Raw genomic sequence first — 27,755 nt, 5'->3', positions numbered from 1 at the left:
AAATGTTTTTAAAATGAACTTTGTTGGGAAAGGGTCACCTTGCTGTTATAAGATGGAGAAGCTGCAGCCAGAGTAGTATATTCTTGTAACCATGTCTGTGCTGAGTGATGCTCCAGGAGTTATCCGGCTAAAGTGGAGCTCTTTGTATGCCATCTCACTCAATCCCTCAGTCTCCGGTTCCCAGCACAAAGCTCCTCATTTACATCCCAGGTGTGAAGATCAGGTGAGGCATCTTTGTGTTCCACATGTCTGAGTAAGGAAGCACCAGATGAGAAGTTAGATTATGAAGGTTGGGAATCAAGCAGATGGCACCTGGTGGTCGATCACCTTATGCTACCTCCCTCTTCTCCCTGTCCCCCTGTCCCTCTGCCTCTGTTTCTCCCTCTATCTCTGTCTTTTCTTCTTTCTCCTCTCCCCACCCCTTCAAGGAATATTTTATCAAAATGCTCCTTCTACCTGAGAATTTCCTTTTTAGGAACTTTCAGTTTTTGTCATTGGCAAAAAATCTTTATAGAAGTTAACAACTCAAAAGAAACTTTGATGTTCTTGTTTTATTTTTCCCCTAATAACTCATACATTCTTTTCCCACTATAACCCCCTATTGCATCTTCCCTTGTAATAAACACTTGGGCAAAGCCATCCTGAAAAGGCAATTGCTTTTGTGCATCATTTTCCACTTGAAATTTCTCACTTCTTATGTTATTCCTTTAATTCTCTGGAACCAATATTAGTGATTGCAACTAAGCCAAATTTGGAAATATTTTATGTTAGTGGTATTCTTGACAATGTTACCACTATCATTTGGTACATTGCTTTTGGTTCTTGTATCGTATTATTGTTCCTTTTTCAACTTTGAGCCAAATGCCACCCAGAATTCCTTTAATTCTAATGAACCCACAAGTGTTTGCTTACTGTGTTCAAGGCCTTATCCCCTGCCGGGCAGTGCAGACATAGAAATATGATACAAAAGCAAGCAGGTTCCTGGGGGCGGGGTTGGGGTTCCAACTGGATCAATAAGACATTTTGTACTTGAAAAGATGACTTGGGAAGTACTGCTGATAAGACCCAGAGGGAGGTGTCCTGAAGGGGCTTTCAGGAGAAGACTGAATTTGAAGACAACCTTGAAGAGCTTAACGGCTTTGTTGATTTCCTAAGGAAAATACTCTTTTATTGGCCATAAAGTGGAAATAGACAGTTTGCAGCATAGCAGATGGGCTTAAATCCAGCCTTAGACACTTACTAGCTGTATGACCCTGGGCAAATCATTTAATCCTGTTTGCCTCAGTTTTCTTATCGGTTAAATGAACTGGAGAAGGAAAGGACAAAATACTCTGAGAAAACCCCAAGTGAAGATTTAATAGTCGGACATAACTGAAAAAAAAAATTGACTAAACAACAGAGAATGCTCTTGGAAGTCGAAATCCCTTTTGTGTCTCTTAAATAAACTTTTGATGGATCGTTTTTGATCTGGTACCAGTACTGATGAACTGAGGGGGTATGGGGTCTAGTGGGAGGAACATTGGATTTGGAATAAGGTGATGCCTAGGTTTATGCCGCCAAATTACTTAAATCTCTTTAGATCTCAGTTTTTTCTCCTGTAAACTAGGGGTGATAATATTTGAATGTATCACCTCACAAAGTTGTTAAGAAAATAAGAGATTCAGGGAATGATTTAGATTATAGGCAGTCCATCACCAGAGATAAACTCTTGATGGCCCACAGTGCTGGCAAACGAGAGCATCTCGCGTGAGCATGTGCTGGATTTGGAGCTGGGAGGATCTTCATTCAGTTTCTGGTTCTTCCATTCAGTTCCATGGTGACAATGGGAAAGTCAGTTAAGGTCACTGGGCCTCAGTTCCCTGGCCTGTAAAATGAGATTAGAAGATCCTGAGATCACTAAGATTCCTTCCAGCTTTAACTCTGTGATCTCATAATCTACCTCTATACCTTGTGGATTCAAGTGTCACAAATGTCCCCTGTTAGGAAAGTGACTATAATTGATCAAGCTTTCCTGCCTTGGTGAATTACTGATTCCCTAAACTTAAGTAAACTACTGGGTTCTCAGCTGGTGTGGAGAAAATATGACTTCTCACTTGGTATTGGCACCCAGGAATCCTATGAATTCTATTGTTGCTGAATTATTTCATCATACTCCATTCTTCATGATCCCACTTGCTGTTTTCTGGGCAAAGATACTGGAGTGGTTTGCCATTTCCTCATTTTAGAGATGAGGAAACTGAGGCAGATAGGGTTAAATGACTTGCCCAGAGTCACAGTTGGTATTTATAGCCAGGTTTGAACTTATTTTCCTTTCTCCAGGCCTGGAACTCTTATCTACTGTACCACCTAGCTGCTCCCTTTCTAAGTTAAATCTCAACATTTTACCATCTGCAATTTTTCTTGTATTTATCTAGTTTGTATATACTTTGTATGGTCACTTCCCCATTAGTTGTATGTTCCTTAATCGTGGGAACCATGTTTTGGTCTCCTTTTTTTGGTGTCTCTTGTATTTAGTGTAGTGTTTGGCACATATGTGACTGACAGGAAGAGATTTCTACCCTCAAGCTGTTTTTTCTTAACCACTTCTGTATTCTTTAACAGTTATTTCTCTTTCTTTTGACGCTTTCATAGGAGTATTCTAGACTCTGTGTCTCCCAGCTCAAAAGTTGGATTTTGGGGAATATTTAGGGACTCCTTTTTTAGACAGCCTCACAGATTAATTTCCTTAGTTTTAGGGAGAACAAGAAATAGTTGTGTGTTTGTGTGTATGTGTGGGGGTGTGTGTAGGTAGGAAAGGGAACTCTGAGCTATGATCTAACTTCCTTATCATTTGTGAATTTCCTGTTTAAAAGAAAAGCAAACTACTCTTAAAATTTGAGATAATAGTGACTGAGCATTTATTATTGACAGGTGGTGAAGGGAAAGCAATTGAGTCACTGATACCTGATGGGCTTGTCTCTCCTTTTTAGTAGCCGAGAGATTGAATCAGCTCTTGGTGACCTCATCTTTTCACAAGAACAGGTGCCACTGTCCAACCTGATCCCACTCAGTTCCAAGGGGATTGGCTCCAGGTCCACATTATCCTTCCCCAGTCAGAAATAGGACCCTCTGGAGAAAGTGAATCACAACCGTATTTGATAACCTGTCTGTTACCATGGCTGCTTTCTTCATTGGCGTGTAGATTAGGGCCCTAAGGTCTGTGCTGTCCCCTCAGATTCCTGAGGCTCAAGTCTATGTTAAAACACCCCTTTCCTCCCCCTGGCTTTTCTGAAGTTTTATAGAGTGATGTGTTTTTTTAAAAAGTGGGAAATGCTATTTTCAAAGCAATACCTTGGGATAGAAAATGTCATCTGCATCCAGAGACAGAACTGTGAAAACTGAATATGAACTTAAGCATACTATTTTCAACTTTTGTTGTTGGTTTATGTTTTTGCCTTTTGTTCTGATTTTTCTTGCCTTACATGACTCATGTGGAAATATGCTAAAAATTGTACACCTGTATCAGTTTGTATACTGATATTTTTATGGGGAAACTAAAAGATGGAATGAGAAAAAAATTGGAACTTAAAATTTTACAAAAGTAAATGTTGAAAACCATCTTTACTTGTAATTGGAAAAATAATATACAATTAAAATTAAAAAAAAATAATAATGCTTGACACTATCTTCAGAATCATGTTCAGCCAGCTCAAGTTGTGACTAGCTACTAGGCTGATTTGGCCTCAGAATAGGGACAAGGAAGAACTCATCCATTTGTCAGAGGGGCTAGCACTGTGCCCTTATGTAAACCAACTCTGAGAATTGGGAAGACTATGTATCTGCTGAAGGAAAAACTTAAGATATTTCTTTATCTATATGAGTCATTCCTCTAAGGAAGTAATATTTGTTAATTAGTCAAAGGCTACTGTAAGTGGACTTATGTGCTGTAAGGCTGCAAAATAAAAAGATGGCATAAGGAGTTTAGTACAATTCTACCTAGCAAGTGAGACATATTTCTCAGGGTGCTATTTCTGGTGCTAAGGTTTTGTCTTGTGGTATTGATTCAGGTGGTGGATCAGAATTGTGGATGAACCACAGATAAAATTTTCCTATAAAAGTTTTCAACTTGGGCTAAGAGCCTCAGCATACTTGCCTCATTTCACATGGGGTTAGTCTAAGGCAGCCACTAAACACTCACCTGTTGTGCCTAATGAGAAGCAACAGGGTGGCAAGAGGTAAGAGACAAAGCACCAGAGTTAAGACGTGATCTTAAAAAAAAATTTCTGCCTCAGACACTTATTAGTTTGAGACTAAACATGTTACTTAACCTCTGTTTGCCTCAGCTTTTCTCCTCTATAAAATGGGAATAATAATAGCACCTATGTCACAGAGGTAGTTGTGAGAATGAAATGATATTAGCATATGTAAAGCACTTTGCAAATCTCAAAGCCTACATAAATGCTAGTTATTATTATAATTAATGATAATAACCTTTTGATTGTTTTCATTATTATCCACTGGCTTGGAACTTTCTCCTTCTCAGGCTGCCTCCTCCCTTTCTATAAGACTGAAGGAGAAAAAGCTAGCAAAATTAATCTGGATTAGAGAAAGCCAAGAGGCAATTAATGGGCTTCTCTCTGTATAGAAAAGAAAATTACATGGATCTGGTGAGGACAGAATGAAAGGAAGAAAATTTATCAATTTATAAATTGCAGCAGAAAGGATTTGTGAAGAGAAAGAGCAGAGCTGTATTCCTGAGGCAGCCCTAGAATGAGTTGTGCCCCAATTACATGGAGAGAACTTCCTGATCTGTGCCAGCATACTGGCAACATCCTGGCCCTCTTTACCCAACTGCTGACTTCCTATTCCAAGAAATGGGAAGGACTTCCCTTTACCTCCTTTCTTGTCAAAGCCCAAGCTCTCATAAGAAATATCTCTTGATTTCTGGAGTAGTCTGTACCCTAGGAAAGTGGTCAGGAGCAGAATCTGCCACTGATAATGGGTCCTAGAGGGTCAGAAATAGTGCTTAGAAAAGATCCAGTTCAATTGCCTTTCCAAAAGGAGGAAACTGAAGTCGAGAAGGTAAAAGGGGGCCAATACCATGTCACTGATGAACAAATTAGTGGAGCAGGCCCCAGTTGAGGTAGCTAAAGGCTTGGATTTGGAATCAGATAATCTGAATCCCTGTAATGAAAAAGTACCCTCTTTCTTAAGGAATTCACACTCTAACTAGGGGAGAAAATACATAAAATAACTGAGGGATACAGTGAGTATGGGCTTATAGTCGGGAAGAGTTAACTTCCTGAATTTAAATCTAGCCTCAGACACATTCTAACTGTGTGACGTTGTGCATATCACTCCATCCTTTGTCCTTCACATTTATAAAATAAGCTAGAGAAGAAAATGGCAGACCACTCTAGTGTCTTTGTCGAGAAAATCCCAAATGGGGTCATGAAAAGTTGGACGTGATTGAAAAATGCTTGAATAAGGGCTGAAAAAAAGATCTAGAGGATATCATCCACCTCACAAGTTATATGAGGAGTGAATAGATTAATATAAATGAAGTGCTTTCTAAACCCTAGATTGCAAACTGCCATCATCATTAGATGGGCCCCCATTTTCAAGAATTCTGTCTGCTGTAACTATTAACTCTGTCCTCTCCATAACCTGAGTTTCTCTGACAAAGGTCTGCATAGAAAATATAATTGTTGCATTATTTGACAAGTATCAGGAGATCTGAGAATTTGTGTGGCTCCCATTCTCAAGGAGCTTATTGGAAATTGATCTAATTTTTGAAACCTGTACTGTGAATCCACTGGGTTAGGTGCTAGGGAGGGAGACTACATTTAAATAAGTCTCGGTTTCTGCCCCTGAGGAATTTATTATCTAGTAGGGAGAAACGAGCCATAAATATATCCAACAGTTGTAATACATAGCAGGCTATAAGAGAATCAAAGAAGTGTAGAAACAAGAGCTATTAGGGGTCCAAGAGTCTAGGTCCCTTAAGATGTGGATGTTTTGGAGATGGAGGAATGATTCTTGAAGGAGGTATTGGAGACTTCGAAAAGCCAGGAAGTCACTTGTATAAAAAAAGAAATGATTAATTGTCTAGAAGATAAGGATTTTCAGTGTTAGTGGGGGGTGAGGAAAAGACCAAAAGAATTAGAAAAGGCTTTCTTGCAGAGAAAGCCCTCAAAGAAGGGCGGAGTTTATTTGGGAGGAAAAAATGCTAGGGTGGAGGGCCTTGTCAACTCAAAATTTGATAACCCTGGGTTTTTAGGGTTGCCTGTTATGAAACAGGGAAAGCTGGGAAACTGGCCCAGGTGGGGCCGTGTTGATAGGAAGGGTGTTTGGAGAAGCTAAAATTTTCTCTGGGGTTTTGTAAGGTTCTTGGCTGATGATGGAACTGCAGCTTTCCATGGCTAAGCTTGGGATGCATTTTCCTATCAAACCAGGCATTCTGGAGAAGCAGGTTTGAGGGACCCCTCCCCCCAGGGTGGAGCTTAGCAGCATCAGAAATGAAGGAGCTCATTCTGTCTCTGGAAAAACCTGAAACATGAAGAGAAAGGCCTTGGGATTGCTGTTGAGTTGCAGAGACTTCCTTTTGATGTCTTGCATAGAGCTGTGAGGGAGGCGCCAAGGAGAAACGTCCTAAGTTCGACTTGCTTGCTTTGGAAGAGTGTTGCTCCTTGGACAGCTGCAGGTCCAGTAAATACAGTGGAGGCAATGTTGGATTTGCTCTCTATAAGTGGACCTAAAGCTTTTCTGGGCTACAGAGCCCTCAACTACAAATGGGTGAAGTCATAGAAAGTTCTCTTTCAGCTCCTAGTTTAGGACGGTCACATTTTTGTGCTTTTCTTTCCCAAACTCCTTTGTGTGACTCTTGAATAATTAAGTACCTAAATGCCAACTTGGGAGCAGCTAGGAGGTGAAGGGGATCGAAGCACTGGACCTAGAGTCAGAAAGACTCATCTCCCCAAGTTCAAATTGGATCTTAGACCCTTTCAGGCTTCATAATACTGTAAAATGATCCGGAGAAGGAAATGGCAAGCCCTGCAGTATATTTGCCAAGAAAACCTCAAATGGGATCATGAAGAGTCAGGAATGACTGAAAAACAATCTTGTCTGGTTGTTTTGAGGATCAAAAAAAGATAATATTTGTAGAGTGCTTAGAGTACCTGGTACGTAATAAGTACTATGTAAACGCTTAATTTCCCCTGTTGAGGATACAAATATCAGCAGAAATAGACTGTTCTTGCTTTCCTGGAGCTTATACATAAAGGTGGGGAGGGGAGTGGAGAGACAATGGGCACACACAGGGGAAAGCATGGTGGGGTAGCCTGGGCGCTTTGTCTTAAGTTGGAGCTTCTGGGAAGAGCCCAACAATCGGTGGAAGTTTTTTCTAAGGTAGAGTGACAGGGAAAGTCCAGAGTCTATTGGGAGGTGAGGAGGAAATACATTTCATGAATGTACAAAGTTATAAAAGGTCAAGAGATGGATTGTTATATAGAGAACCAGGAAATAAACCAAGAGATTTGGACTTAGATTGTTTGAAGGAGGAGGTTGGGGGTAGAGATAGGGTAACTGGCAGTTAGATTGTCAGGAATTTGAAATGTCAAATTAGAGAGAAGAGTCTGTTTTTATCTTGGAGGCATTGGGAGTTTTTTGTTTTGGGGACTGCCATAGTCTGACCTTTGCTTTTTATTTTTAACTTTCCCTCCCCCCTCAGACTAGGGAATTTGTCCAAAAGCTCCTTATTCCTCCTCTCGGGGCATTCTGTAGTGATCAGCCTCTAATCAATCAGTCAAACAGCTAAGAATATTAGAGTTGAAAGAAACTTACATTTTATCTTGTTCAGTCTAATCCTCCGTTTGCTATAAGGAAGGTGAGACTTTCGGTGGGGATATCCATCATGTGATCAGTCCTCTTCCCCACCTCTTAGTGGAGAGAAGGTGTCCTGGATAGTATAGAAAAAAGATGGAATAGGAAAGACAGCCTTTCAGGATGAGCTCATACCTTGCAATGTACTTGGACTGTGGGACTCATGATCATCTGTTGTCCTTGGACATTTTGATTAGCTGATTAATCATTATTCAGAGGTTTTAGCTGCTCTAAACTCCAATATCTTGAGCAAGGATTTCAGGATTATAGATCTAGAATCTGAAGGGGACATCTTGTCCAATTCTTCATTAATCCTTCATTAGCTGAGGCTTAAGAGAAATTAAGTGACCAATATTACAAAGCAGTATCCAAGGTGGGACTTGAATTCAGGTCTTTTGACTGTTGAGCCAACGCTCTTTCTACTGTATCTATAAGGATCAGTTGACCAGATGAATGACCTCTAAGACAATATTATTTTAGACCCAGTTCCTATGATCCTCCAACTTGAATTCCAGAGTTTTGCCAAGGTTCCTCTCTCATACATAATCAGAGTACCTCACTGTTATGAAAAGTCTATTTGAATAGCAGTGAGCAGTTATGAGCAGCTGGGTGATAAAAGGAAAAACCTGACCTGGAAAAGAGCCGAGTTCAAGCCCAGCTTCTAGACAGACACTCCCTAGCCATATGGTCTCGGGCAATTTATTTAATCTTGTTTGTCTCAATTTCCTCATCTGTACAACGAGCTGGAAAAGGAAATGGTAAATAACTCCAATGTTTTCCAAGAACACCCCAAATAGGGTCCCAAAGACACTGAAATGATAGACAAATAGCAACGAGATCACGGCAACTGACTGAATCTTTGAGAACTCATAGCAACAAAAGATCAGAGCAACATTGACTGAATCATTGAGAACTTAAACTTCCACAAAAGATGAGAGCAACATTGTTCTGACTGAATCTTTGAGAACTCAGCAACAAAAGATCACAGCAACATTGTCCGACTGAATCATTGAGAACTTACTGCAACAAAAGAGCAGAGCGACATTATTGTGACTGACTCATTGAGAACTTGGAGGTTTCTTGTGCCTGTCTTAAGTGCATCATGGAATATGGGACTTAAAAAGGACTGCTTCTGGACTGACTAGAGCAAACTCCCATGAGCATGGTGATTATTTCTCGAACATTTAAGGAAACCCAGCCCAAGAGATAAAGTGTTTTAGGTGATCCAAAATAATTGATGACTGAGCATATTCTTATTTGAATTTAGGAATTGGAGAGGTTTTGTTTGAGTTCACAAACTAATTTATTTGGGTTTTTTTGAGGCTAGTATTCAGATTAGTTTGTTTTCTCTGTTGGGTATTACATAAATCCACAGACAGCAGGTTACTGGGTTCAGGAAGATTTAGGTGGCAAGAAGTCTGCATAAGAAGATAATGGAGTTGTATATACAATTTCATTTTCACAGTGGACATATTAAAACTCTTAAGAGATTTTCCTTTGTCCAGAAGGGGATTCTGCCTTCTATGAAACATTTGCTTAGAAGAATAAAGAATAAAGTTTCACTGAATGCTTGTGGAAACGAATATATGGATTTGACATTAAAATTTAAATCATCTAGAGTTCAAAAGATGTATAAAGCATTTTAGAGATAAAGCCAGACTTCATCTGGGATGTGACATTTATTTAGTCATGAACCCGAAGACTTCCTTAGCTTTCTTGCTAAGAACAATTTTCTTTTAATCAGTCAATGAGCATTTAGCAACAGCTGGCACTTTACCAAGGAACTGGGGTGGGGTGGGGGTGCAAACACAGCTTTTTCTCTCAATGATCTCACCTTCATCTGGGCCCATAACACATAACCGTCTAGAAGAAAAGACAAATATATAACCAATCAGTTATATTGGAGGAGATGGGGGTTGTGCTGAACCTTGAAGGAAGCTAGAGATTTTAAGATTTGGAGTGCAGTTCATTTACAGTAATAATTCTACCTGTTTAATTTCAACTTCTGATCTACTTGGCTTGGAGGGGGGGTGCAAAATTAGAATTATAATACATTGTTTCCTTTATAATTCTATGGATTTTGTTTTATACATTTAAAAACATGATTCTAAGAATAGATCCATAAACTTCATTGGATTGTTGCCCAAGAGGACCATGACATAAAGATGTCAGACTCTACTTTGACGTTCCATAAGCCATAGTCTCATAACATAAAAGATTTGGATTAAAAATATTGAACACCTAGCCCGAGTCTGACCTTTGTAACTGATAAGAATCTGCTCAAAACCCCCTCAGGTGGGTGAATAAGGGAAGGTGGAGAGATCTTTCTCCAACAATAGTGAAATGACTCACCATTAACTAATGAAAGGATGGAGCTTGGGAACTGTGAAGTGGCTAAAACAGAAACCTATTGCTGACTCATTCCTGTGATCATATAAAGTATCTCTTTACTACTAGTAAAGGGAAATTGGATTTGAATGTAAAATGTAGGGGGAGGGTCTTTGTGGTTTGTGAAAGTTGAAGAGGATACAATAATAAATCCTATGCCTGGTTTCATTTTATTAAGCAGCTATTTTTTCTTTTTAAAAACATTTTTCTTCCTCATTCTGCTCATTTTGGATATGCCCCTCCTAGCAATGTAGATACTTTGCCTCAGTGGCTTAGGAGATAGGGTCTTTTAAGAACTGTCCTTATTCAAATTATCATGTGGTCCCCTATTGGGGGGTGGGAGGGTGGGTTTGGGAGAACTTTGATTGGCTGGTTGGTCTCGGCTAGCCTACAGGTTTTCTGCTCATCCAATATATATTCTTCTAGGAAACAGAGTCCCTTCCCCATACATCAGTGGAACTTTGGAGGAAAGAATTGTGATATAGGATTTTAAAATAAATGTGTGTTGTGTTGTCTGTGTGTGTACCTTCATGGATGCCAAAGGAAGGAAGAAGGATAATTAATACAAATTAGCTTATACCTCTAACACCCTGACCTCAGCAGGTCCTATTCTTTCACTGATACCCTGATCTAATAATACATCTATGCTTTAAGTAATATTTGGTTTCTTTTTAGCCCAAATATTCAAGTGAATGGGCTTCAGTAATGTCAGCCCAAAACAGCCCACTGTAATCTGGTCTGATAACTCTCATTGTCTATGTCAGCAGTTTTTGTTTTTATTATTTAGATAACTTTTTCATCATAGTTGATTTCTTTTGTAATTCTTTTGTAACTTATTTTGTGCATTTAAAAACATGAGTTTGAGAAGGGATTCAGAGTCCTTATAAGGGAGCTCATGAACCATCCCCAAAAGAGTTTAAAGTACTCGTCTTCACCATGACCTATAACAATGATTGATGGCTTCTAATGTTAGTTTATTTTTGTTTTTGTTGAATAACTGTATTCTCCTCGATTTTGGTGACAGAAAAAGTCCAATATTATTTCATACCTCCTTCAGGCTCCTTTTGTGCCTCATTATAACAGGTTGAGTTGTTTTAGTGTGTTCGACTTTGGGACTTCATTTGGGGTTTTCTTGGCAAATATACTGGCGTGGTTTACCATTTCCTTCTCTAGTTCATTTTACAGATGGGGAAACTAAGACAAACTGGGTTAGGTGACTTGCTTAGGGACACATATAAGTATCAGGCTGGATTTGTGACTAGTGAGTGCTGTATCCACTTCAGTACTCTATCCACTGTGCCACCTGGCTATCCCCTCATATAACATAGTATATATGGATATATGTTCACTCACAGCTCTATAAGGTTTGTAAATTGACAGTCCTTTAAGGTTGGTGCTTTTGCTATTAGCCCATTTTACAGACAAGGAAACTAAGGCTGAGAGAGGTTAATGAAGTGACACTGTTTATAAGGACCCAAAGCAGGATTCAAACTTTGGTCTTCTTGACTGTATGCACTCACAGTGTTTTTCCACTGTGCCACCAAAGTGCATCATATTAAATTTGTCAACAGATGGGACTTCTGGCATTTCTAGGATAGATTCTGTCTCTTCTGTCCAATGCATATTTTCCCAAAAATCGGCCTGGACCATGGATTGAAGGGCATAGTCATAGAATTTAGAACTGGAAGTTTCCATAGCTATAGTTTATTTATTTAGTCTTATTCCCCCAATTTTGTACATGAGGACAATAAAACCCACCGTGGTGGGAAGTAGCAGAGGTGCTTTGAACTCAGGTGCTCCAGAGCCAGATCCAGTGTTCTTGACACTCTACTACCTGTCTGTCCTCAGGGAGGTGTGCCTGGCCATTTTGCTCTTTTTGGCAAGAGCCTCCCAGTCTGTTTAAAACATGGCAGCATCTCTCTACCTTTTAATTAGCTACCCCATCTCTCTCATCTCTGTTTCCCTAATTCATGTTCAAATCTATGAGGCATCAGTGAGATTACTGAATCTGTTATGGCATTTCATATTAATATGGGCATTTATAAGTACACGGACCTTTTATTTGTGGAAGATGTGGGGATGCAGAGTCATGCACACTCAACCCAAGTGTGTAATTAGGAACCTTAATTGGTGGAGCCATGTCACATTTCTCTCCCCTTTAATAAAGCAGGGCTGGTGTGAAGATCTGACGCATGGCAGTTGCCCTGCTGCCTTCAAAAGGCAGTGATTTGGGTTGTGGCCACCTGGGAGTTCATGTGGGATTCCTTCTGGTCAGAGTACAGGTTAGTAATGGTTCTGCAACCATTACTAGGAAAGCTCTTGGAGTCTTTCTCAGAACCATGTTTTTAAATGCACAAAATAAATGACACAGGATTACAAAGGAAATCAAAGGTTAGTGAAAGTAAGGATGTAGTTTTTTATTCATCTTAAATTCATGGACTGACCCCTAAAAGCTAATCCCTAAAAAAGTTCATGGATACCCTAAAAAAAAGATTGCATGTATGTTTTCTTTATACTGTTATTCTCTACTAGTTGTGTAAGAAAAGTATTTTTTTAAAGCTTTATTGGTATCTTGTTCCTCTTAGAAAATAAGTCCCTAAGTCATTCTCTATAACAAAGAATTAAAAATAATAGGACTGGGGTGTAGGGGTGATGGAGAACAGTATTTCATGCTAATAGTTCCCCCATCTTTGCAAAGGAACGAAGGAATATTTTTTCATATCTTCTTTTGAGCCAGCCCTGGTCATTATAATTTTACAGCCAGGGAAGTGCTTTAAAAAAAAAAAAAGAAAGAAAGAAAGAAAGAAATCACTGGCCAAGATTAAAAGGGGGAGGAGTTGCATATAATGGGAAATCCTGGCTCTGCTATATAACTACCTGTGGGCCAGTTCTCTTAAATTCAGTTTCCTCATCTGAGAAATGGGAATGGGGGGGGGGGGGGGGGGGGGGGGGGGGGATGGAATAGGCGACTCCAAGATTCTCTCCAGCATTAAACTCTATTTTTAGCATTTAAAAAAATTCTCTGTAAATTACTCTTTGTGTATACTTTAACAATTAGAAAATAGTCCAATATTTTTCTGGACTAATGGGGCTCCTTTCTTGAGCTCTGCAAAACATTCCCTAGTGACTCTTAGTGGAACAGCCTGGTGTGAATGACCTTGGTCGACATTCAGTTTTCCCATAAACCAGAAGCATTCTGGGAACCACAGCCGCCTGACTCCAGAAGAAAATGGACACTTAAAGATAACTGATGTATTATATAATCAAAATTGTGGCTTCTCAATGATCTTTGTCTAATGGCTTAAAAGGGTGTTTTTAAGAGAGTACCTGAAGTTCCATAGGTCCTAACCTCCCCTGACTCTTGATAGATAGTAACTTCTGTCCACTGCCCACTAAGCAGAATTCAGGCATTAAGAATGAGAGAAGAAAGTATTTAAATCTGGCAGTGATAGCTAGCTGGTTGCTTCATCCCACAGCATGACTGTCTTTGCATTTAGTTAATGCATAATTCTCCCCTGAAATTGATTTTCTTGGCAGAAATCTTTGTTTCTGGCCCCTTTAGCCACTTTATTCTAAGCATCCTGAGATACTCTTGGGTGTTAACACTTTAAAAAAAGGGTGGGGGAACTCTGGCTTAGACTAATTAAGGTTTCTGGTATCTCCCTAGTGAACCAGAAAACCTGTTTTGTCCGGATAAAACATGGGAGCAAACACCCTAGCATTTCCAAGGTGTTTAGCTGATTTTATTTACATAAAGCTCTTGTAGGGAGCTTCCTGTGCTATTTAAATTCCCCAAAGGCCTTGTATAAATGGGCCTTGTCAAGTGTCAACATACTAACTGCACTGTCAGCAATTCAGTCCATCCAGCTGCAACTGAAACATAATGAGATGCCAAGTGGTTATCTGTCTCAGACAACAAACAACTCCTATTTGGAATATGACACCCACTTTGGCTTCTTTTGTGCTGAGAATGAAAAGGTAGAGAAAAGCAAGGGGTATGAGAGGGAAGGGGATGTGCGGAGGACAAAAAACTGACCAGGAGTTATGGGCAGAATGAATCCCATGATCAGTGACATCCAATTTAGACATGTGTTGATAAAGAAGTAAGTTTTGGTGGTGTTTTCTTGCTTAGCATTTAAAAAAAATATATAATATAGCCAACTTATATATGATACATTGAACTTTTGGGGGGGACAGTTAGTAATTCACTTTATTATAATTTTTAATAATATTTTATTTTTCCATGTAAAGTTCATGTAAAGATAGTTTTCAACATTCATTTTTAATGTTTTCTTGTATTTTTATTTTTTTGTTAAATATTTCAGTTTTAAAAATATTAGTTTTAAAAAAAATTTCTAAATAGTATTTTGTTTGCCAAATACACGTAAAGATAGTTTTCAACATTTTTGTAAGTCTTTGTGTTCCAAATTTTTCTCCTTCCCTTCCCAAGACAGCAGGCAATATGTTACATATTAAATATATGCAATTCTTTTAAACATATTTCCATATTTGTCATGCTGTATAAGAAAAATCAGAACAAAAGAGATAAAACCACAAAAAAGAAAAAGCAAAGAAACAACATGTGAAAATAGTATGCATCAATCCACATTCAGTCTTCATAGTTCTCTCCTGTATCTATTGGAATTGCCTTGGATCACTGAATTGCTGAGAAGAGTCAAGCCCAGTCTTGCTGATACTGTACACAATATTTTTCTGGTTCTAATCACTTCACTCAGCATCAATTCATAGAAGTCTTTCCTGGCTCATTATTGAGCCAGTCAATCAGCCTGCTCATTATTTGTTATAGACCAATTATATTCCACTATTTTCATATACCCTAACTTATTCAGCTATTTCCCAACTGAATAATGAGCAGACTGATTTCAGAAAAGCCCATCAGTTCAAGGCTGTCTTCCTTGTCTGTTTCCTTTTGAACTGTTCCTTTCTGGGCATTTTAGAAAATGCTTTAATGAGCTGCTTTTTTTGCCCCTCATTCTTAATTTACAAGGTTTTAAGGTTTACAGAGGCGCCCAACCACTGGCACAAAGGGTATCATTGGTGCCCATGTTGTCACCATTTTACGGATGAGGGAAATGTAGGCTCCTAGGAGAAGTGATTGGACAAAAGGTTCACACGGGTAGTGTTGGAAATTGGATGTCACATCCATTTCACTCCAAATCTAGCGCTCTTCTCACAGTAAATAGCACACCTGCAGTGCCTTGTGATCACTGCCCACTGTTTAGTGGACCTCTGCATCCTTCACTGGACTAGGTGTAAAGATAATAGCTAGTATCTATATAGCTTTCTAAAGTTTTCAAGGCACTTTTCAATGACATCTCATTTGATCTTCACAATTGCCCTGTGACAAAGGTGCTAGTTACACCTTCATTTTTTTTTTATTATAACTTTTTATTTACAAGATATATGCATGGGTAATTTCTCAGCATTGACAAGTGCAAAATCTTTTGTTCTAACTTTTCCCTTCCTTCCCCCAGATGGCAGGTTGACCAATACATGTTAAATGTGTTGAAGTATAAGTTAAATACAATATATGTATACATGTCCAAACAGTTATTTTGCTGTACAAAAAGAATTGGACTTTGAAATAGTTACACCTTCATTTTACAAATAAGGTGGACAGATTTGCTCGGGATCCTAAACCAATAAAGTTTTCCTGACTCCATTTCTCTATCTGCTGTGCCACCTTGCAGCTTTTACCTGCCTGCTTTAGGGTTCATGCTCTCGTTCTCTCTCTCTTTCTCTTTTTTCTTTTCTCTCTGTTTTTCTGTCTTCTCTCTCTCCTGTCTTTTGTATCTTTTTCCTTCTGTCTCCTCTCTTCTCTTTCTGTTTCTCTCTCCTTTTTCTGTTTATCTGTCTCTGTCTCAGCACTGAGTAAAACCAGTTGAACTTGGTTCTTTCCCTCTTTCCCCACCCCTCACTTTGATTTGTTACCCTAATTTATTTTAGGAGGAAGAAGGGTGGGGAGTTGACCTAAGGCCATTTGGATATTTTTAGAAATAGACCAGCAGAGATAAAAGAAAATACTACTGAGCTATCCCCATCCCTGAAGGTACTGATGAAAAGGTTATGTGGCCTAGCCACTGTTTTAACTGGACTTTAATGTATAATGAGCTAGGCCCATAGACCCTGATTTCAATGATGCTGAAACTCTGGGCCCAGGTGTGCATTTCACTGCTGTTGCTGACAACATGAAATGGGGAGGGCAGCCAGGCAGATGATAGTTCTCCCATTGTTCCCAGATGATGCTAATACTTGGAAAGATTTTTAAGTGACTTGTTTGCCCAGGATCTGGTGAGTGGTAAAGACCAGCCATAGAACCTTGTTCCATTGACATCAAGTGTCCATCATCTCTCTTCATAAGCCAGGGTTATGTGAGCACTCTTAGGATTGTGCCATAGTGAAGATTTTTGCCCCTTTGCCCCTCCAAGAAGCTAGTATAGAATAAAACTTGTGGCCTATCTTCACCAATTAATAGGGCCAGTCTTGATTAGTTTCAGGAAGGCTGTGTGAGGCAGTCTAAGAGCAAGGGACAATACTTTGAATACAGCCCAGAGCTGTGTAATTTCCAAAAGAGTTAGAAGGGAGGGTCATGACATCAGTAATGATGCTCCAAAGTCCAGGACAGGAATCTTTTGGACATAAGTAATGAGCCTTCTAAGCAATTTGAGGGTTAAGGGAAAAAGACTGAGAAAAATGGTGGGCCCAGGAGAGAGTATGCCTGTATTCTAGTCTAGTCTAATGACATTGGGCAAAGCTCTTGACTTCTCTCTGAGCCTGATATTTAAGATAAGGATGATGAAAAAGGTGTCTTCCACTTAGCAAAGCCTTTACTTTGGTGAAGTCAGTCAGAGGCACTTAGTGACACATTCAAAGCTCCCTTCTTTTGTGTGAGTATCCTGAATGGTCAGGTTACCAACCCCACTTATGTATTTCTGATTGGGAGGGACCATCTCCTTTTTGCTGGGTTCTTGCCTAAATTCTGGAGCCTATTTTGCAGCAATAGAGCCAAGAGAACCCAGCAGGGAGGTCTTCCCATCAAAAACTAAACATCATCCAGGCATAAGTGCCAGAGGGCAGTCCCTTAAGCACTTAGAAATTCATTCTGGTTGCCTTAATCTTCTCTCCTAGTCTGGAGCTAGGGCGTGGCAGAATTAGTCCAGGTCTCCTGAGTTATACAAAGTCCATCCAGTTCTCTCTGGTACCACAGGAGGACCAGCACTCAATTTGGATTCCCAGGAGTAAAGTCTGCTACAATTCCAGTACTGAGTAATCCCTGAGGCTTCCAGCCAGGACAGCCTGTCAGAGCCCCATAATCTGCTAAATCCCTGGAATCCCTGCTTTTGCCATCCTTATTGTCCCTCTGTGCCTGGAGTGAAGAGCTATTATTATTATTCATTCAGTGATTTTATTAAACTTTTGATTATATGAATCCTTAACTTGTCAGCTGCTTAAGGTTATTAAAAGAGATGTGGAATATTTTCAAAAGGCCGTAGGATATGGAAGACACTTTAACACCCAGCCTTCTCATTGTACACGAGACCATGAAAAGCAACCTTAGCATCCCTGCCCTCTCATTGCACATGAGGCCCAAAGGCCACATAAACCCTGGAGAGTATAAGGATTGGAGTTTTCCGTAAAATAATCTCTAGCATCTACTTAAAACCATCAGCAAGCATATGTAATGGGGATAAACTAGAACCATTCCCAATAAGATCAGGGGGTGAAACAAGGCTGCCCACTACCACCATTACTATTCAGTACTGTATTAGAAATATTAGCATTAGCAATAAGAGAAGAAAAAGGATTGAATTAGACTAGGTAATAAGGAAACCAAATTGTTACTCTTTGAAGATGATATGATGGTATACTTAGTCAACTAAGAAACTACTAGTTTGAAACAATTGACAACTTTAGTAAAGATGCAGGATATAGAATAAATTCACATAAATCATCAGCATTTCTATATGTTACCAGCAAAGTCCAACAGCAAGAGAAGCAAGAGAAATCCCATTTAAAATTACTGTAGAACATGTGCAAAAATGTTTGTGGCAGCCCTGTTTGCAGTGGCAAGGAACTGGAAACTGAGTGGATGCCCATCAGTTGGGGAATAGTTGAATAAGTTATGGTATATGAATGTTATGTATGGAATGTTGTTCTGTAAGAAAGGATCTGTAAGATCATTTTAGAAAAGCCTGGAGAAAGTTACATGAACTGATGCTGAGTGAAGTGAGCAGAACCAGGAGATCACTGAACACGGCAACATTAATATTATAAGATGATCAATTCTGGACGTGGTTCTTTTCAACAATGAGATGATTGAGACCAGTTCCAAAGATCTTATGATGAAGAGACCCATCTGCACCCAGACAGAGGACTGTAGGAACTGAGTATGGTTCCCAGCATAGCATTTTCACTCTTTGTTGTTGTTTGCTTGCATTTTATTTTCTTTCACATTTTTTTTTCTCGGTTTGATTTGATTTTTTCTTGTGCAGCAAGATAATTGTATAAATATGCATATATTGGATTTAACGTATATTTCTACCATGTTTAACATATATTAGACTACTTGCCATCTAGGGAAAGGAGATTAAAAGAAGGGGGGAAATTGGAACACAAGGTTTTGTGATGGCTAATGTTGCAGAATTATCCATGCATATGTTTTGAAAAATATAAAGCTTTAAGAAAACAAAATAACTGTGGAAGGAGGAGACATAGAGAAGGAAAATTACTTGTCTTTAATTCTATTTTTTATTAATGTCATGGTGAGATTTTTTTTTTTTTTTAAACAAAGGATAGAATTACTATTTATTTAAGCAATAGAGTCAAGCTGGTAGCTCTGGTTTTTCCTCTCCATCACAGTGTTGAGAAGGGATTTGGCTGTAGTGAAAGTTAAGGATTAAGGCCTTTGTGACTATCCTGCATTCTCCAAAGCCTTGTTCTTTTTATATTCCTTTCCCCAAAGGAATAAAGTGTTAAACTCTGTTATCCTGGAGGCCCACTAAATTCAAGCTGTTTCTGTAAATGCATTAGGAAGCAATTGCATTTCATATAAATGCCCCATTGTTCTGAGTGGTAAAAAGTGATGCTAACATGCATTTTAGAAACTCCTTTAAAAGTTGTTGGACAAGCGAGTACTTGTTCTCCAGTCATCTGCAAATTCATGTGACCTTAAAAAAACCCAAAGCATCATCTGTGGGAAACACCCAACTTCTGTAGGTTTCTTTTCCAGCTGTTCTGTTGAATTGTTTTGGAATTTTGCTCCAAATGTCAGAAGCACGGGGACCCAACTTTCTCCCAGCAGGCCACTCAAAAGTGTTTCAAGCCCATTCTTATTCTGTTGAAGAAATGTTAATAATTAAAAAAAAAAAAATTATTGAATAGTTGCAAGAATTCCGAGTTCAACAAAAGCTTTCCAGTTTTTGTGAAATCGATGTCAGCAAAATTCTTTTTCCCAAAGTCCATTAACTCTTGGGGAGCTTCCCTTCTGGATTAATACATGTTTCGACTTCCGTAAATGATAATGTATGGGCACATAGCATGACACACCTGTTGCTCAGCAGAGTGAGGAATGGTTAACAAAGCGGTTTACCTGGCTACTCTTCTTAAAGAATTACTATGTGATCTTGTCTTTCCTTTGCCACTACTATTTTCCCTCTAAATTTTAATGAATATCTTGGTATTTTATATTTTACATCATGAATTCCCTACACATCTCCCTTTGTCAAGAATTGACCAGTGGATCCTTCAACTCTCTCTCTGTTATATGGAAAAAACATTTACCTGCATAAAGTGAGAGCTGGAAAGAGACTTTGGAGGGATTATGGGCAGACCCATTGGATTTGGAAGCAGGCAAAGTCTGTGTTTGAATCCTCCTCTGGTACTTACCAGCTGTGAAATCATGGACAAGCAGCTTCTTGCTTCCCAGTTCACTGTATTTCTAAAGTGCATTAAGGTTTAGAAAGTGCTTTCTATTTCTTGCCACTTTTAATCCTCACACCCTGTGAAATAGGTGCTATTACTATCTCCAATTTACAGATAAGGAAATGGTCTGAGAAGGCTGAAGCTACCAATCACCAGTTTTGCTCATCTGTAAAATGGGGTCAGTAGCAGGGATGGTATTTGTATCAACTGAGGCTGAATTGAAGTGCTTTTGTAAATTTTAGGTGATTATATAAATGTCAACAACAGTCTTTTTTTAAAAGATACATACAAAGTCAATATCTTTCTACTCACGAAATGGGTGGAAATACATTGTTTAAATATATAACATATTAATGTTATAAAATTATAATATGTAATTATTATAAGATTAAATAAATAATAGAGAAGTCAGTATCAGGAGTACAAGCTGTACCTTCTGATTTACAGTCTAGTTGATTTTCCTTCACAGTCCTGATCTCTTTAGGGAGGGGCGGGCCCCGACAGGAGAAGACGGAGCTTCTTGCTCACATGGTAAATTCTTGGAGTTTTTCTCAGACTTTCTGCTCATTGTTATCATCGCTGCTACCTCATCGCCTAAAGGTCTGGCATCTCAGCAGTTTACTCACTCTGCTGGAATGTGTGACACAGGAGTCACCCTGAACTGCTTGAAAATCTAACATAAAGGCTCCTTTAAGGGTTAGCCAAGAAAGGGTAGGAGGAAAAGGGAAGAGGTAGAGGAGAGAACTGGCCAGCTTTAAGGCCATACAAGGTAGGGAATGGTGCTTCTAGACCACGGGGTAGGAGATAAAATCTCAGGCTTTAAAAGCTGGAAGGAACAGCTTATTGATAAGCACCGCGCAAGTGACGACACTGAAAGGTCCAGATTAGAGTTTTTTTCTTTATACTGTAACTCACTTGTTTGTCCATACACCAAATTAATTTTACAAATAATTCCATATATATATGTATACACAAGTACGATATATATACCACACAGATCTCTATAGTTTGTACTAAGTACAGGGAAAAGCATGGCTGAACCTGATCACAGGAAATCTGTACTTAACTATGGAATGGTACATTGAAAAGAGTCTGGGCCTGAGGAATCTGAATTCCAACCTCCTGCTTTGTTGTTGTCCAATGGACTGCATGTTTGACCTCGGGCACATTCATTTAAACATTTTAGCTGCTAGTTTCTTGTTCTATAAGATAAGAACTTTATATAATTTGCTCTTTGAGGGTCCTCCCAGTTCAAAATTTATAAAGCTCTGCTTAGGGGGAGGATGTGAAGTTAGTTTAGTTCACAACTTTTGTGATGACCTCTTGAAGGTTTGGAGGTCACTGCACCTAACACGGAAACCATGCAGCTAGTGGAAGGAGGTCTGTTGGTGTGGAAGAGCCGGAGCCTCAGAGTTCTCATTTCCTATGTGTTGTGCTGTTGCACAACAAAATAGCAAGAAGTTTCCCCCCCTCCAGCAATACAGGTGTGAGACTGAGGATGACTCTTTCAGTATTGGTCCCAGAGCAAAACTCTTTGGCTCAAGAGAGGGTGGGTGGGTCTCTGACATCAAAGAGTGCCAAACAGGCTGAACAAAGTAAGTGACTTACTGAAGGGAAGAGGAAAACTTATCATAAGGATTCCTAGGAGAAGGGAGAGCAGCTAGGTGGGACAGTGGGCTTGGAATCAGGGACTCATCTTCCTGAGGTCAGATCTGATCTCAAATACTTCCCAGCTGGGTGACCTTGGGCAAGATATTTAATCTGCTTGCCTCAGTCTCCTCATTTGTAAAATGAGCTGGAGAAGGAAATGGCAAATCACCGTCCAGTATCTTTGCCAAGAAAACCCTAAGTGTTTTTTAAGTCATTTTTAAATGGTCTTAAGGGTTTTAAATGGGTTGAACAAACTTGTGATAGAGCTATCTGGGTCCAGAGGGAGGACTACAGGGACTGAATGTGGATTACATCATAGTATTTTCATCTTTTATGTTGTTTGCTTGTTTTTCTTTTTCTTTTTTACTAAAGCTTTTAATGCATGGATAATTTTCAACATTCACTTTTTTTTTTTTTTTAAATAATTATAACTTTTTATTGACAGAACCCTTGCCTGGGTAATTTTTTACAACATTATCCCTTGCACTTACTTCTGTTCCAACTTTTCCCTCCCCCAGATGGCAGGCAGTCCTATACATCAACATTCACTCTTGAAAACCTTGTGTTCCAATTTTTTTTCCTTCCTCTCCTCCCCTTCCCCTAGATGACAAGTAATCCAATATATGTTAAACATGTGCAATTCTTCTATACATATTTCCACAATTATCTTGCTGCACAAGAAAAATTAAATCAAAAAGAAAAATAATGAGAAAGAAAACAAAATGCAAGGAAACAACGACAAAAAGAGTGAAAATACTATGTTGTGACCCACCCTCAGTTCCCATAGTCCTCTCTCTGGGTGCAGATGGCTCTCTTCATCACAAGACCATTGGAACTGACCTGAATCATCTCAATGTTGAAGAGAGCCATATCCATCAGAATTGATCATTTTATAATCTCACTGTTGACATGTATAATGATCTCCTGATCCTGCTCATTTCACTCAGCATCAGTTCATGTGAGTCTTTCCAGGTTTTTCTGAAATCATCCTGCTGATAGTTTCTTATAGAACAATAATATTCCATTATCTCCATATACCATGACTTACTCAGCCATTCCCCACCTTATGGGCATCCACTCAGTTTCCAGTTTCTTGCCACTACAAAAAGGGCTGCCACAAACATTTTTGCATTTTCCTTATTTTTCCCCCTTTGATCTGATTTTTCTTGTGCAGCATGATAAATATGGAAATATATTTAGAAGAAATTCATATGTTTAACCTATATTAGATTACTTGATGTCTAGGAGAAGCAGGAGATGGCAAGGGAAATAGAAAAATTTGCAGCACATGTTTTACAAGGGTGAATGTTCAAAACTATTTTTTGTATGTATTTTGAAAAATAAAAAAGAATGAGATTTTGTTAGTTATCTAAGTGGGTTTCCTTCTTTTACCTTGTACAAGGTTCTTTTCATGGTTGTTCATTTAACAATTTGATAAATAGGTGGAAGCTCATTGCTGGTAGTGCTCTGGTGGTCATGGGATCATAACTTTTAAGTTATCAGGGGACTTGGCCATGCTCTCACCACTAATAAATAGCAGAACTGGAATTTGAGTCTAAGTCCAGTGTATTTCCTATTAAGCCGCACCATGCTGCTACTGGTAAGAGTGATGATGATGTCTCATTTTTCTATGCAGAGGTTCAAACTGCTTTTGTATTTGATCATGGAAATAAGCCAGGTAATGGCACCCTCACTTACAGATAAAAAAAAAAAAAACAGACTTAGGAGGTTTGAGACCTGCTCACGGGTAGAATCTGGACTGTTTTTAATCCAGCCTGTCACAGATGAATTTATAAGGAGTTCAATCAAGTTTGATGGGCCAGTGATTCATAATAAAGCAGGCCCTTATTAATTCTTTATTTTTTCCTTTTGCATTATAACATTTATAAACTCTCACCTTTGTGAAACTCTCCTGAGTTGGGAGCAGGGAGCAAAGGGCTGTCAGAGCAGTCAGAGCAGTGTTACACCGAGGAGAATGGCAGAACCCCAGGCATGAGGGGCTGTAGGCCATTGTAGCAGGAGGAAAAGGGATTAGCGGGCCAACCTGTTTTTTGCCAAATTTTGATCCTTCCTCCTAACGGGTGAGCAGGCTGCCAGTCCTCAGCCATCTTCAGAGTAGATATTTGGGGGAGAGGGTTTCTCTGTGCAGTCTGTCTCATTGATTTCCTGTGCCCAGTGGTACTGATAGGTTAATTATCTGGTGAGGGCCCAGCTGTCCAAGAACAAGACACGGGCCTTTTTAGATAAGAGAAGGTGGATATCACAAAGTCCCAGCAAGTGGTCCAAGAGTTTGGGCAGTTTTATGGCCCATTTTGCATATTGCCAGATGGTTTTCCTGAATAACTTCTTAATTTGCACTACCAACTGGCATTTATTAAGCACCTCTTATGTGCCAGGCATTGAGCCAGGGTTGGGAATATAAATATAATTTTTTTTAAAAAAAGGGACAGTTGCTAGGGAGTTCACATTCTAGTTTCTTTGAATCACAGGAAAATAAGGTAGGTACAGGTCTGGCCCTATCATTTTCTCTGGCAAACATGTCCATATGATACCCTGATAGGTTAAAACACAAACTCCTTACACAAGACATTTAAGACTGGCTCCCACTTTATTGTGCTTTACAGAGATTCCTGCTTTGTTCAGTCCATTCCCTCTGGTTTTTCAGATTTTCTTCTAGATTTAGGTGCCACCTTTTCCAAGAAGTCTGTCTAGATTCCTTCCTCTTTTCTCCCCCACAAACCAAGTTCCTAATTCTTTATGGTATTTTCTCTCCTTTGCCCCAGTCACTGCCTATTTTGCTACATACTTGGCTGAAGAGCTGTTTTTTCTTGGTAATGTTTTGCATATGATAGTTACACATGATAGACTCTAAGTCAATAAATATTTATTAATTATACTATTGATACTGAATGAATTGTTTCTTATTATTAGCTGACATTAAAAAGCACCTAAGGGGTATAGATAGTCAAAAAGGCATTGGACTCAAAGTCACAAAGTTCTGGTTCAAATTCTGCCTCAAACACTTAATTTGTCGAGTGATCCTGGACCTTTTTGGACCTCAGTTTCTTCCTTTCCTTCCCTCTTCCTCAGTTGCTTCATCTGTTCAAATGAGAAAGTTGAATGCTAATGGAACTCTGTTGTTTGGAATGAGTTATACATTTTGTTTTGAAATTTTATTATAAAAGGTGCTTTTTAGATATTTACATTAACATATTCCTTGAATATTTTGAATGACCACCCAATTTTGCTATACTTAAACCCTCTGATATATTGCCTTTCAAACTTTCTGGATTTTGTTTTATTAAAAAAAAGACATTTTCAAATCTAAAAAAAAAAAAAATGAGAGAAAAAAAATGATTTCTCAACGTCCCCTCCAAATTTAAAATCTAAGATCCAATGATCTGCATGTTTTATTTTATCTGTTTGTGCTTATGTTTGTGTATGTGTAATTTTTTTTTTAAATTAACACCAGCATGGCTTTTGTTGAATAATTATGGTCTCTATTTAGTGGAAGAGGGGAAGAGGTTAGATGAAGCTGGAACTCTGCCCATTAACATGAGAGCAGCCAGGCGTGTGCTTAGAAACCAACATGAGTTGGAACAGAGGCCGAGATGGTGAATGTTGCTGCCAAGGGTCAGTGATTTCATCTGTGTGGATCTTGTTCTTGCTTAGTGGATTGTGACCACGTCATGCCCTGACAGGTGGTGCTCAGTTATAAAATTCACCTGGCAGAAAAGCATAGCTTGGTACCTGGTTGGGGGAAACTGTAAACTTTAGGTTTCTGGGCTTATCTCCACAGTGCCCAGGAGACATATAAGTCATGTTGGGAGAGAAAAAATGTGAACAAAAGGGAAAAACTATGAGTTAAAAAAATAACCAGATATTATATATAAATAACCAGTCAAATAGTTGGTTCTTATCCCAGAAGTTGGAGTCTTTGGGTATATCACAGAGTAGATTACTAAGATTTCTGCATTATTTTATTTAGAAAAATGGTGTGATATAGTAAAAAGGCACATCCAGTATAAGAACTATGGAAATTGAATGTGGATCAACGCATATTATTTTCAATCCTCCCCCCCCCCCTTTTTTTTTGGGGGGGGGTTATGCCTTGGATCACTGAATTGCTGAGAAAAATCAAGTCTATCCTAGTTGATCATCACAGTTGCTGTGTACAATGTTTTCCTGGTTCTGCTTGATATACTCATTATTGGTTCATGTAAATCTTTCAGGCTTTTCTAAAATCAGCCTGTTTATAAATTTTTATAGAATAGTAGTATCGTTACTTTCTACAACTTGTTCAGCCATTCCCCAATTGATGACCATCTACTTATTTTTAATAATAAATAAAAATAAAAGAATATTTCATTTTTTGCTATCACAAAAAGGACTGCTATAAACATTTTTGCATTTGTAGGTCCTTTTCTTTATAATTTCTTTCGGATACAGACCTAGTAATGGCATTGCTAGATCAAAGGTCATATATAGTTTGAGTATAGTTCCAAATTGCTCTCTTAGAAAGGTTTGATCAGTTCACAACTCCACCTACAATACATTAATGTCCATTTTTCCCACATCTCCATTTATCATTATCTTTTCCTGTCATCTTAACCAATCTGATAGGTATGAGGTGGTAACTTATTTTAATTTGCAATCTTCTAATCAATAGTGATTTAAAGCATTTTTTCATATGATTATAGATGGCTTTTTTCCTTCATCTGAAAATTGTCTGCTCATATCCTTTGACCATTTAGCAAATGGAGAATGGCTTGTATTATATATTTGATTTAGTTCTTGACATATTTTAGAAATGAAGCTTTTATCAGAAACAGTGGCAGTAAATTTTTTCCTCCAGGTTTCTGTTTCCCTTCTCATCTTGGCTGCATTGGTTTGTGCAAAAACTTAATGTAATCAAAATTATCTATTTTGTATTTCATAATGTTCTATTTCCGATTCGGTCATAACTTCCTCTCTTCTTCAAAGATCCCCTTTCTCTCCTAATTTGCTTATAGTCTCATCCTTTACACCTAAATCATGTAGCCATTTTTGACCTTATTTGGGGGGGAAGGGGATAAAATGTATATCTAGGTTGAGTTTCTGACATAATAATTTCCAGTGTTCCCAGCAATTTTTGTCAAATAGTGAGTTCTTATCCTAGAAGTTGGAGTCTTTGGGTTTATCACAGACTAGATTATTAGAATTTCTGCTTTATTTTAATTTGAAAAGCTGTGTAATATAGTGGGGAAAGGAATAAAAATGGAGTTCTGGACACTGGATTTGAATTATATCTCAAATACTACATATATTTGTATCTTAAATATATATATACTATATTTGGGGTATGACTAAGTTGGTAACTGCTATCTGAACCTTAATTTCTACATCTGTAAAAATGGAGGCATAATAACACTGACCTGTCAAGGTTACTGTGAACCTCAAGTAAAGCAACATGTAAAACATCTTGCAAAAAGCTTAGAGTATTATATAAATGCTAGCTATTACTGTGTTTGGTTTTTGTCAAATGAGCCGTTTTCATGGTGGGGTCTGGTTTTAGCATGGAGTAGGTGGTGGCCACAAATAAATCACTTTGTATGAGACTGTTTTATAAAACTTGTTAAATTACACTGAAAATAAACTCCCCATTCCCATGGTCACATGGCTGCCTTCTGTCAAGGGGGAGGTTTTGATGGGGTTCAGGTGGGTTGTTCCTGAGAGGTTTTTAAAAGCAGCTTTGTATGTGCATAAGAAGAATTCCACTTATGTAATGTGAGATTCCAAGAGGCTTATCTCAGACTGAAAAAATGTTTGGGGTCAAAAAGCTGGATAATTGAGAAAACTTTGATTCATTTTTGTTTATAAAATATGGTGACCTAAGATGAATATCCTTGGGTCTTGAGATTGGACCTGAAAAGCAA

The 27,755-nt window shown here is 38.6% G+C and overlaps 1 protein-coding gene and 1 long non-coding RNA gene across 2 annotated transcripts in view; one reads left to right on the top strand and one right to left on the bottom strand.

Annotated features, from left to right (window-relative positions):
* The window catches only part of CDH1 (cadherin 1), a 64,427-nt gene that overhangs the window by 7,118 nt on the left and 29,554 nt on the right, over positions 1-27,755 (top strand). The gene's annotated exons all lie outside the window — the stretch shown is intronic.
* Positions 1,331-8,381, bottom strand: LOC111718699. The gene is made up of 3 exons (XR_002769209.2): positions 7,822-8,381; positions 2,944-3,108; positions 1,331-1,864 (listed from the first exon to the last, which is right to left on the bottom strand). It is a non-coding gene; the product is annotated as an uncharacterized LOC111718699 (long non-coding RNA).

Source organism: Sarcophilus harrisii, chromosome 2, assembly GCF_902635505.1.
Source record: "Sarcophilus harrisii chromosome 2, mSarHar1.11, whole genome shotgun sequence".
NCBI classification, from domain to species: Eukaryota; Metazoa; Chordata; class Mammalia; order Dasyuromorphia; family Dasyuridae; genus Sarcophilus; species Sarcophilus harrisii.
Note: the sequence above shows the minus strand (reverse complement) of the source record. Positions and strands in the feature narration are given on the sequence as shown.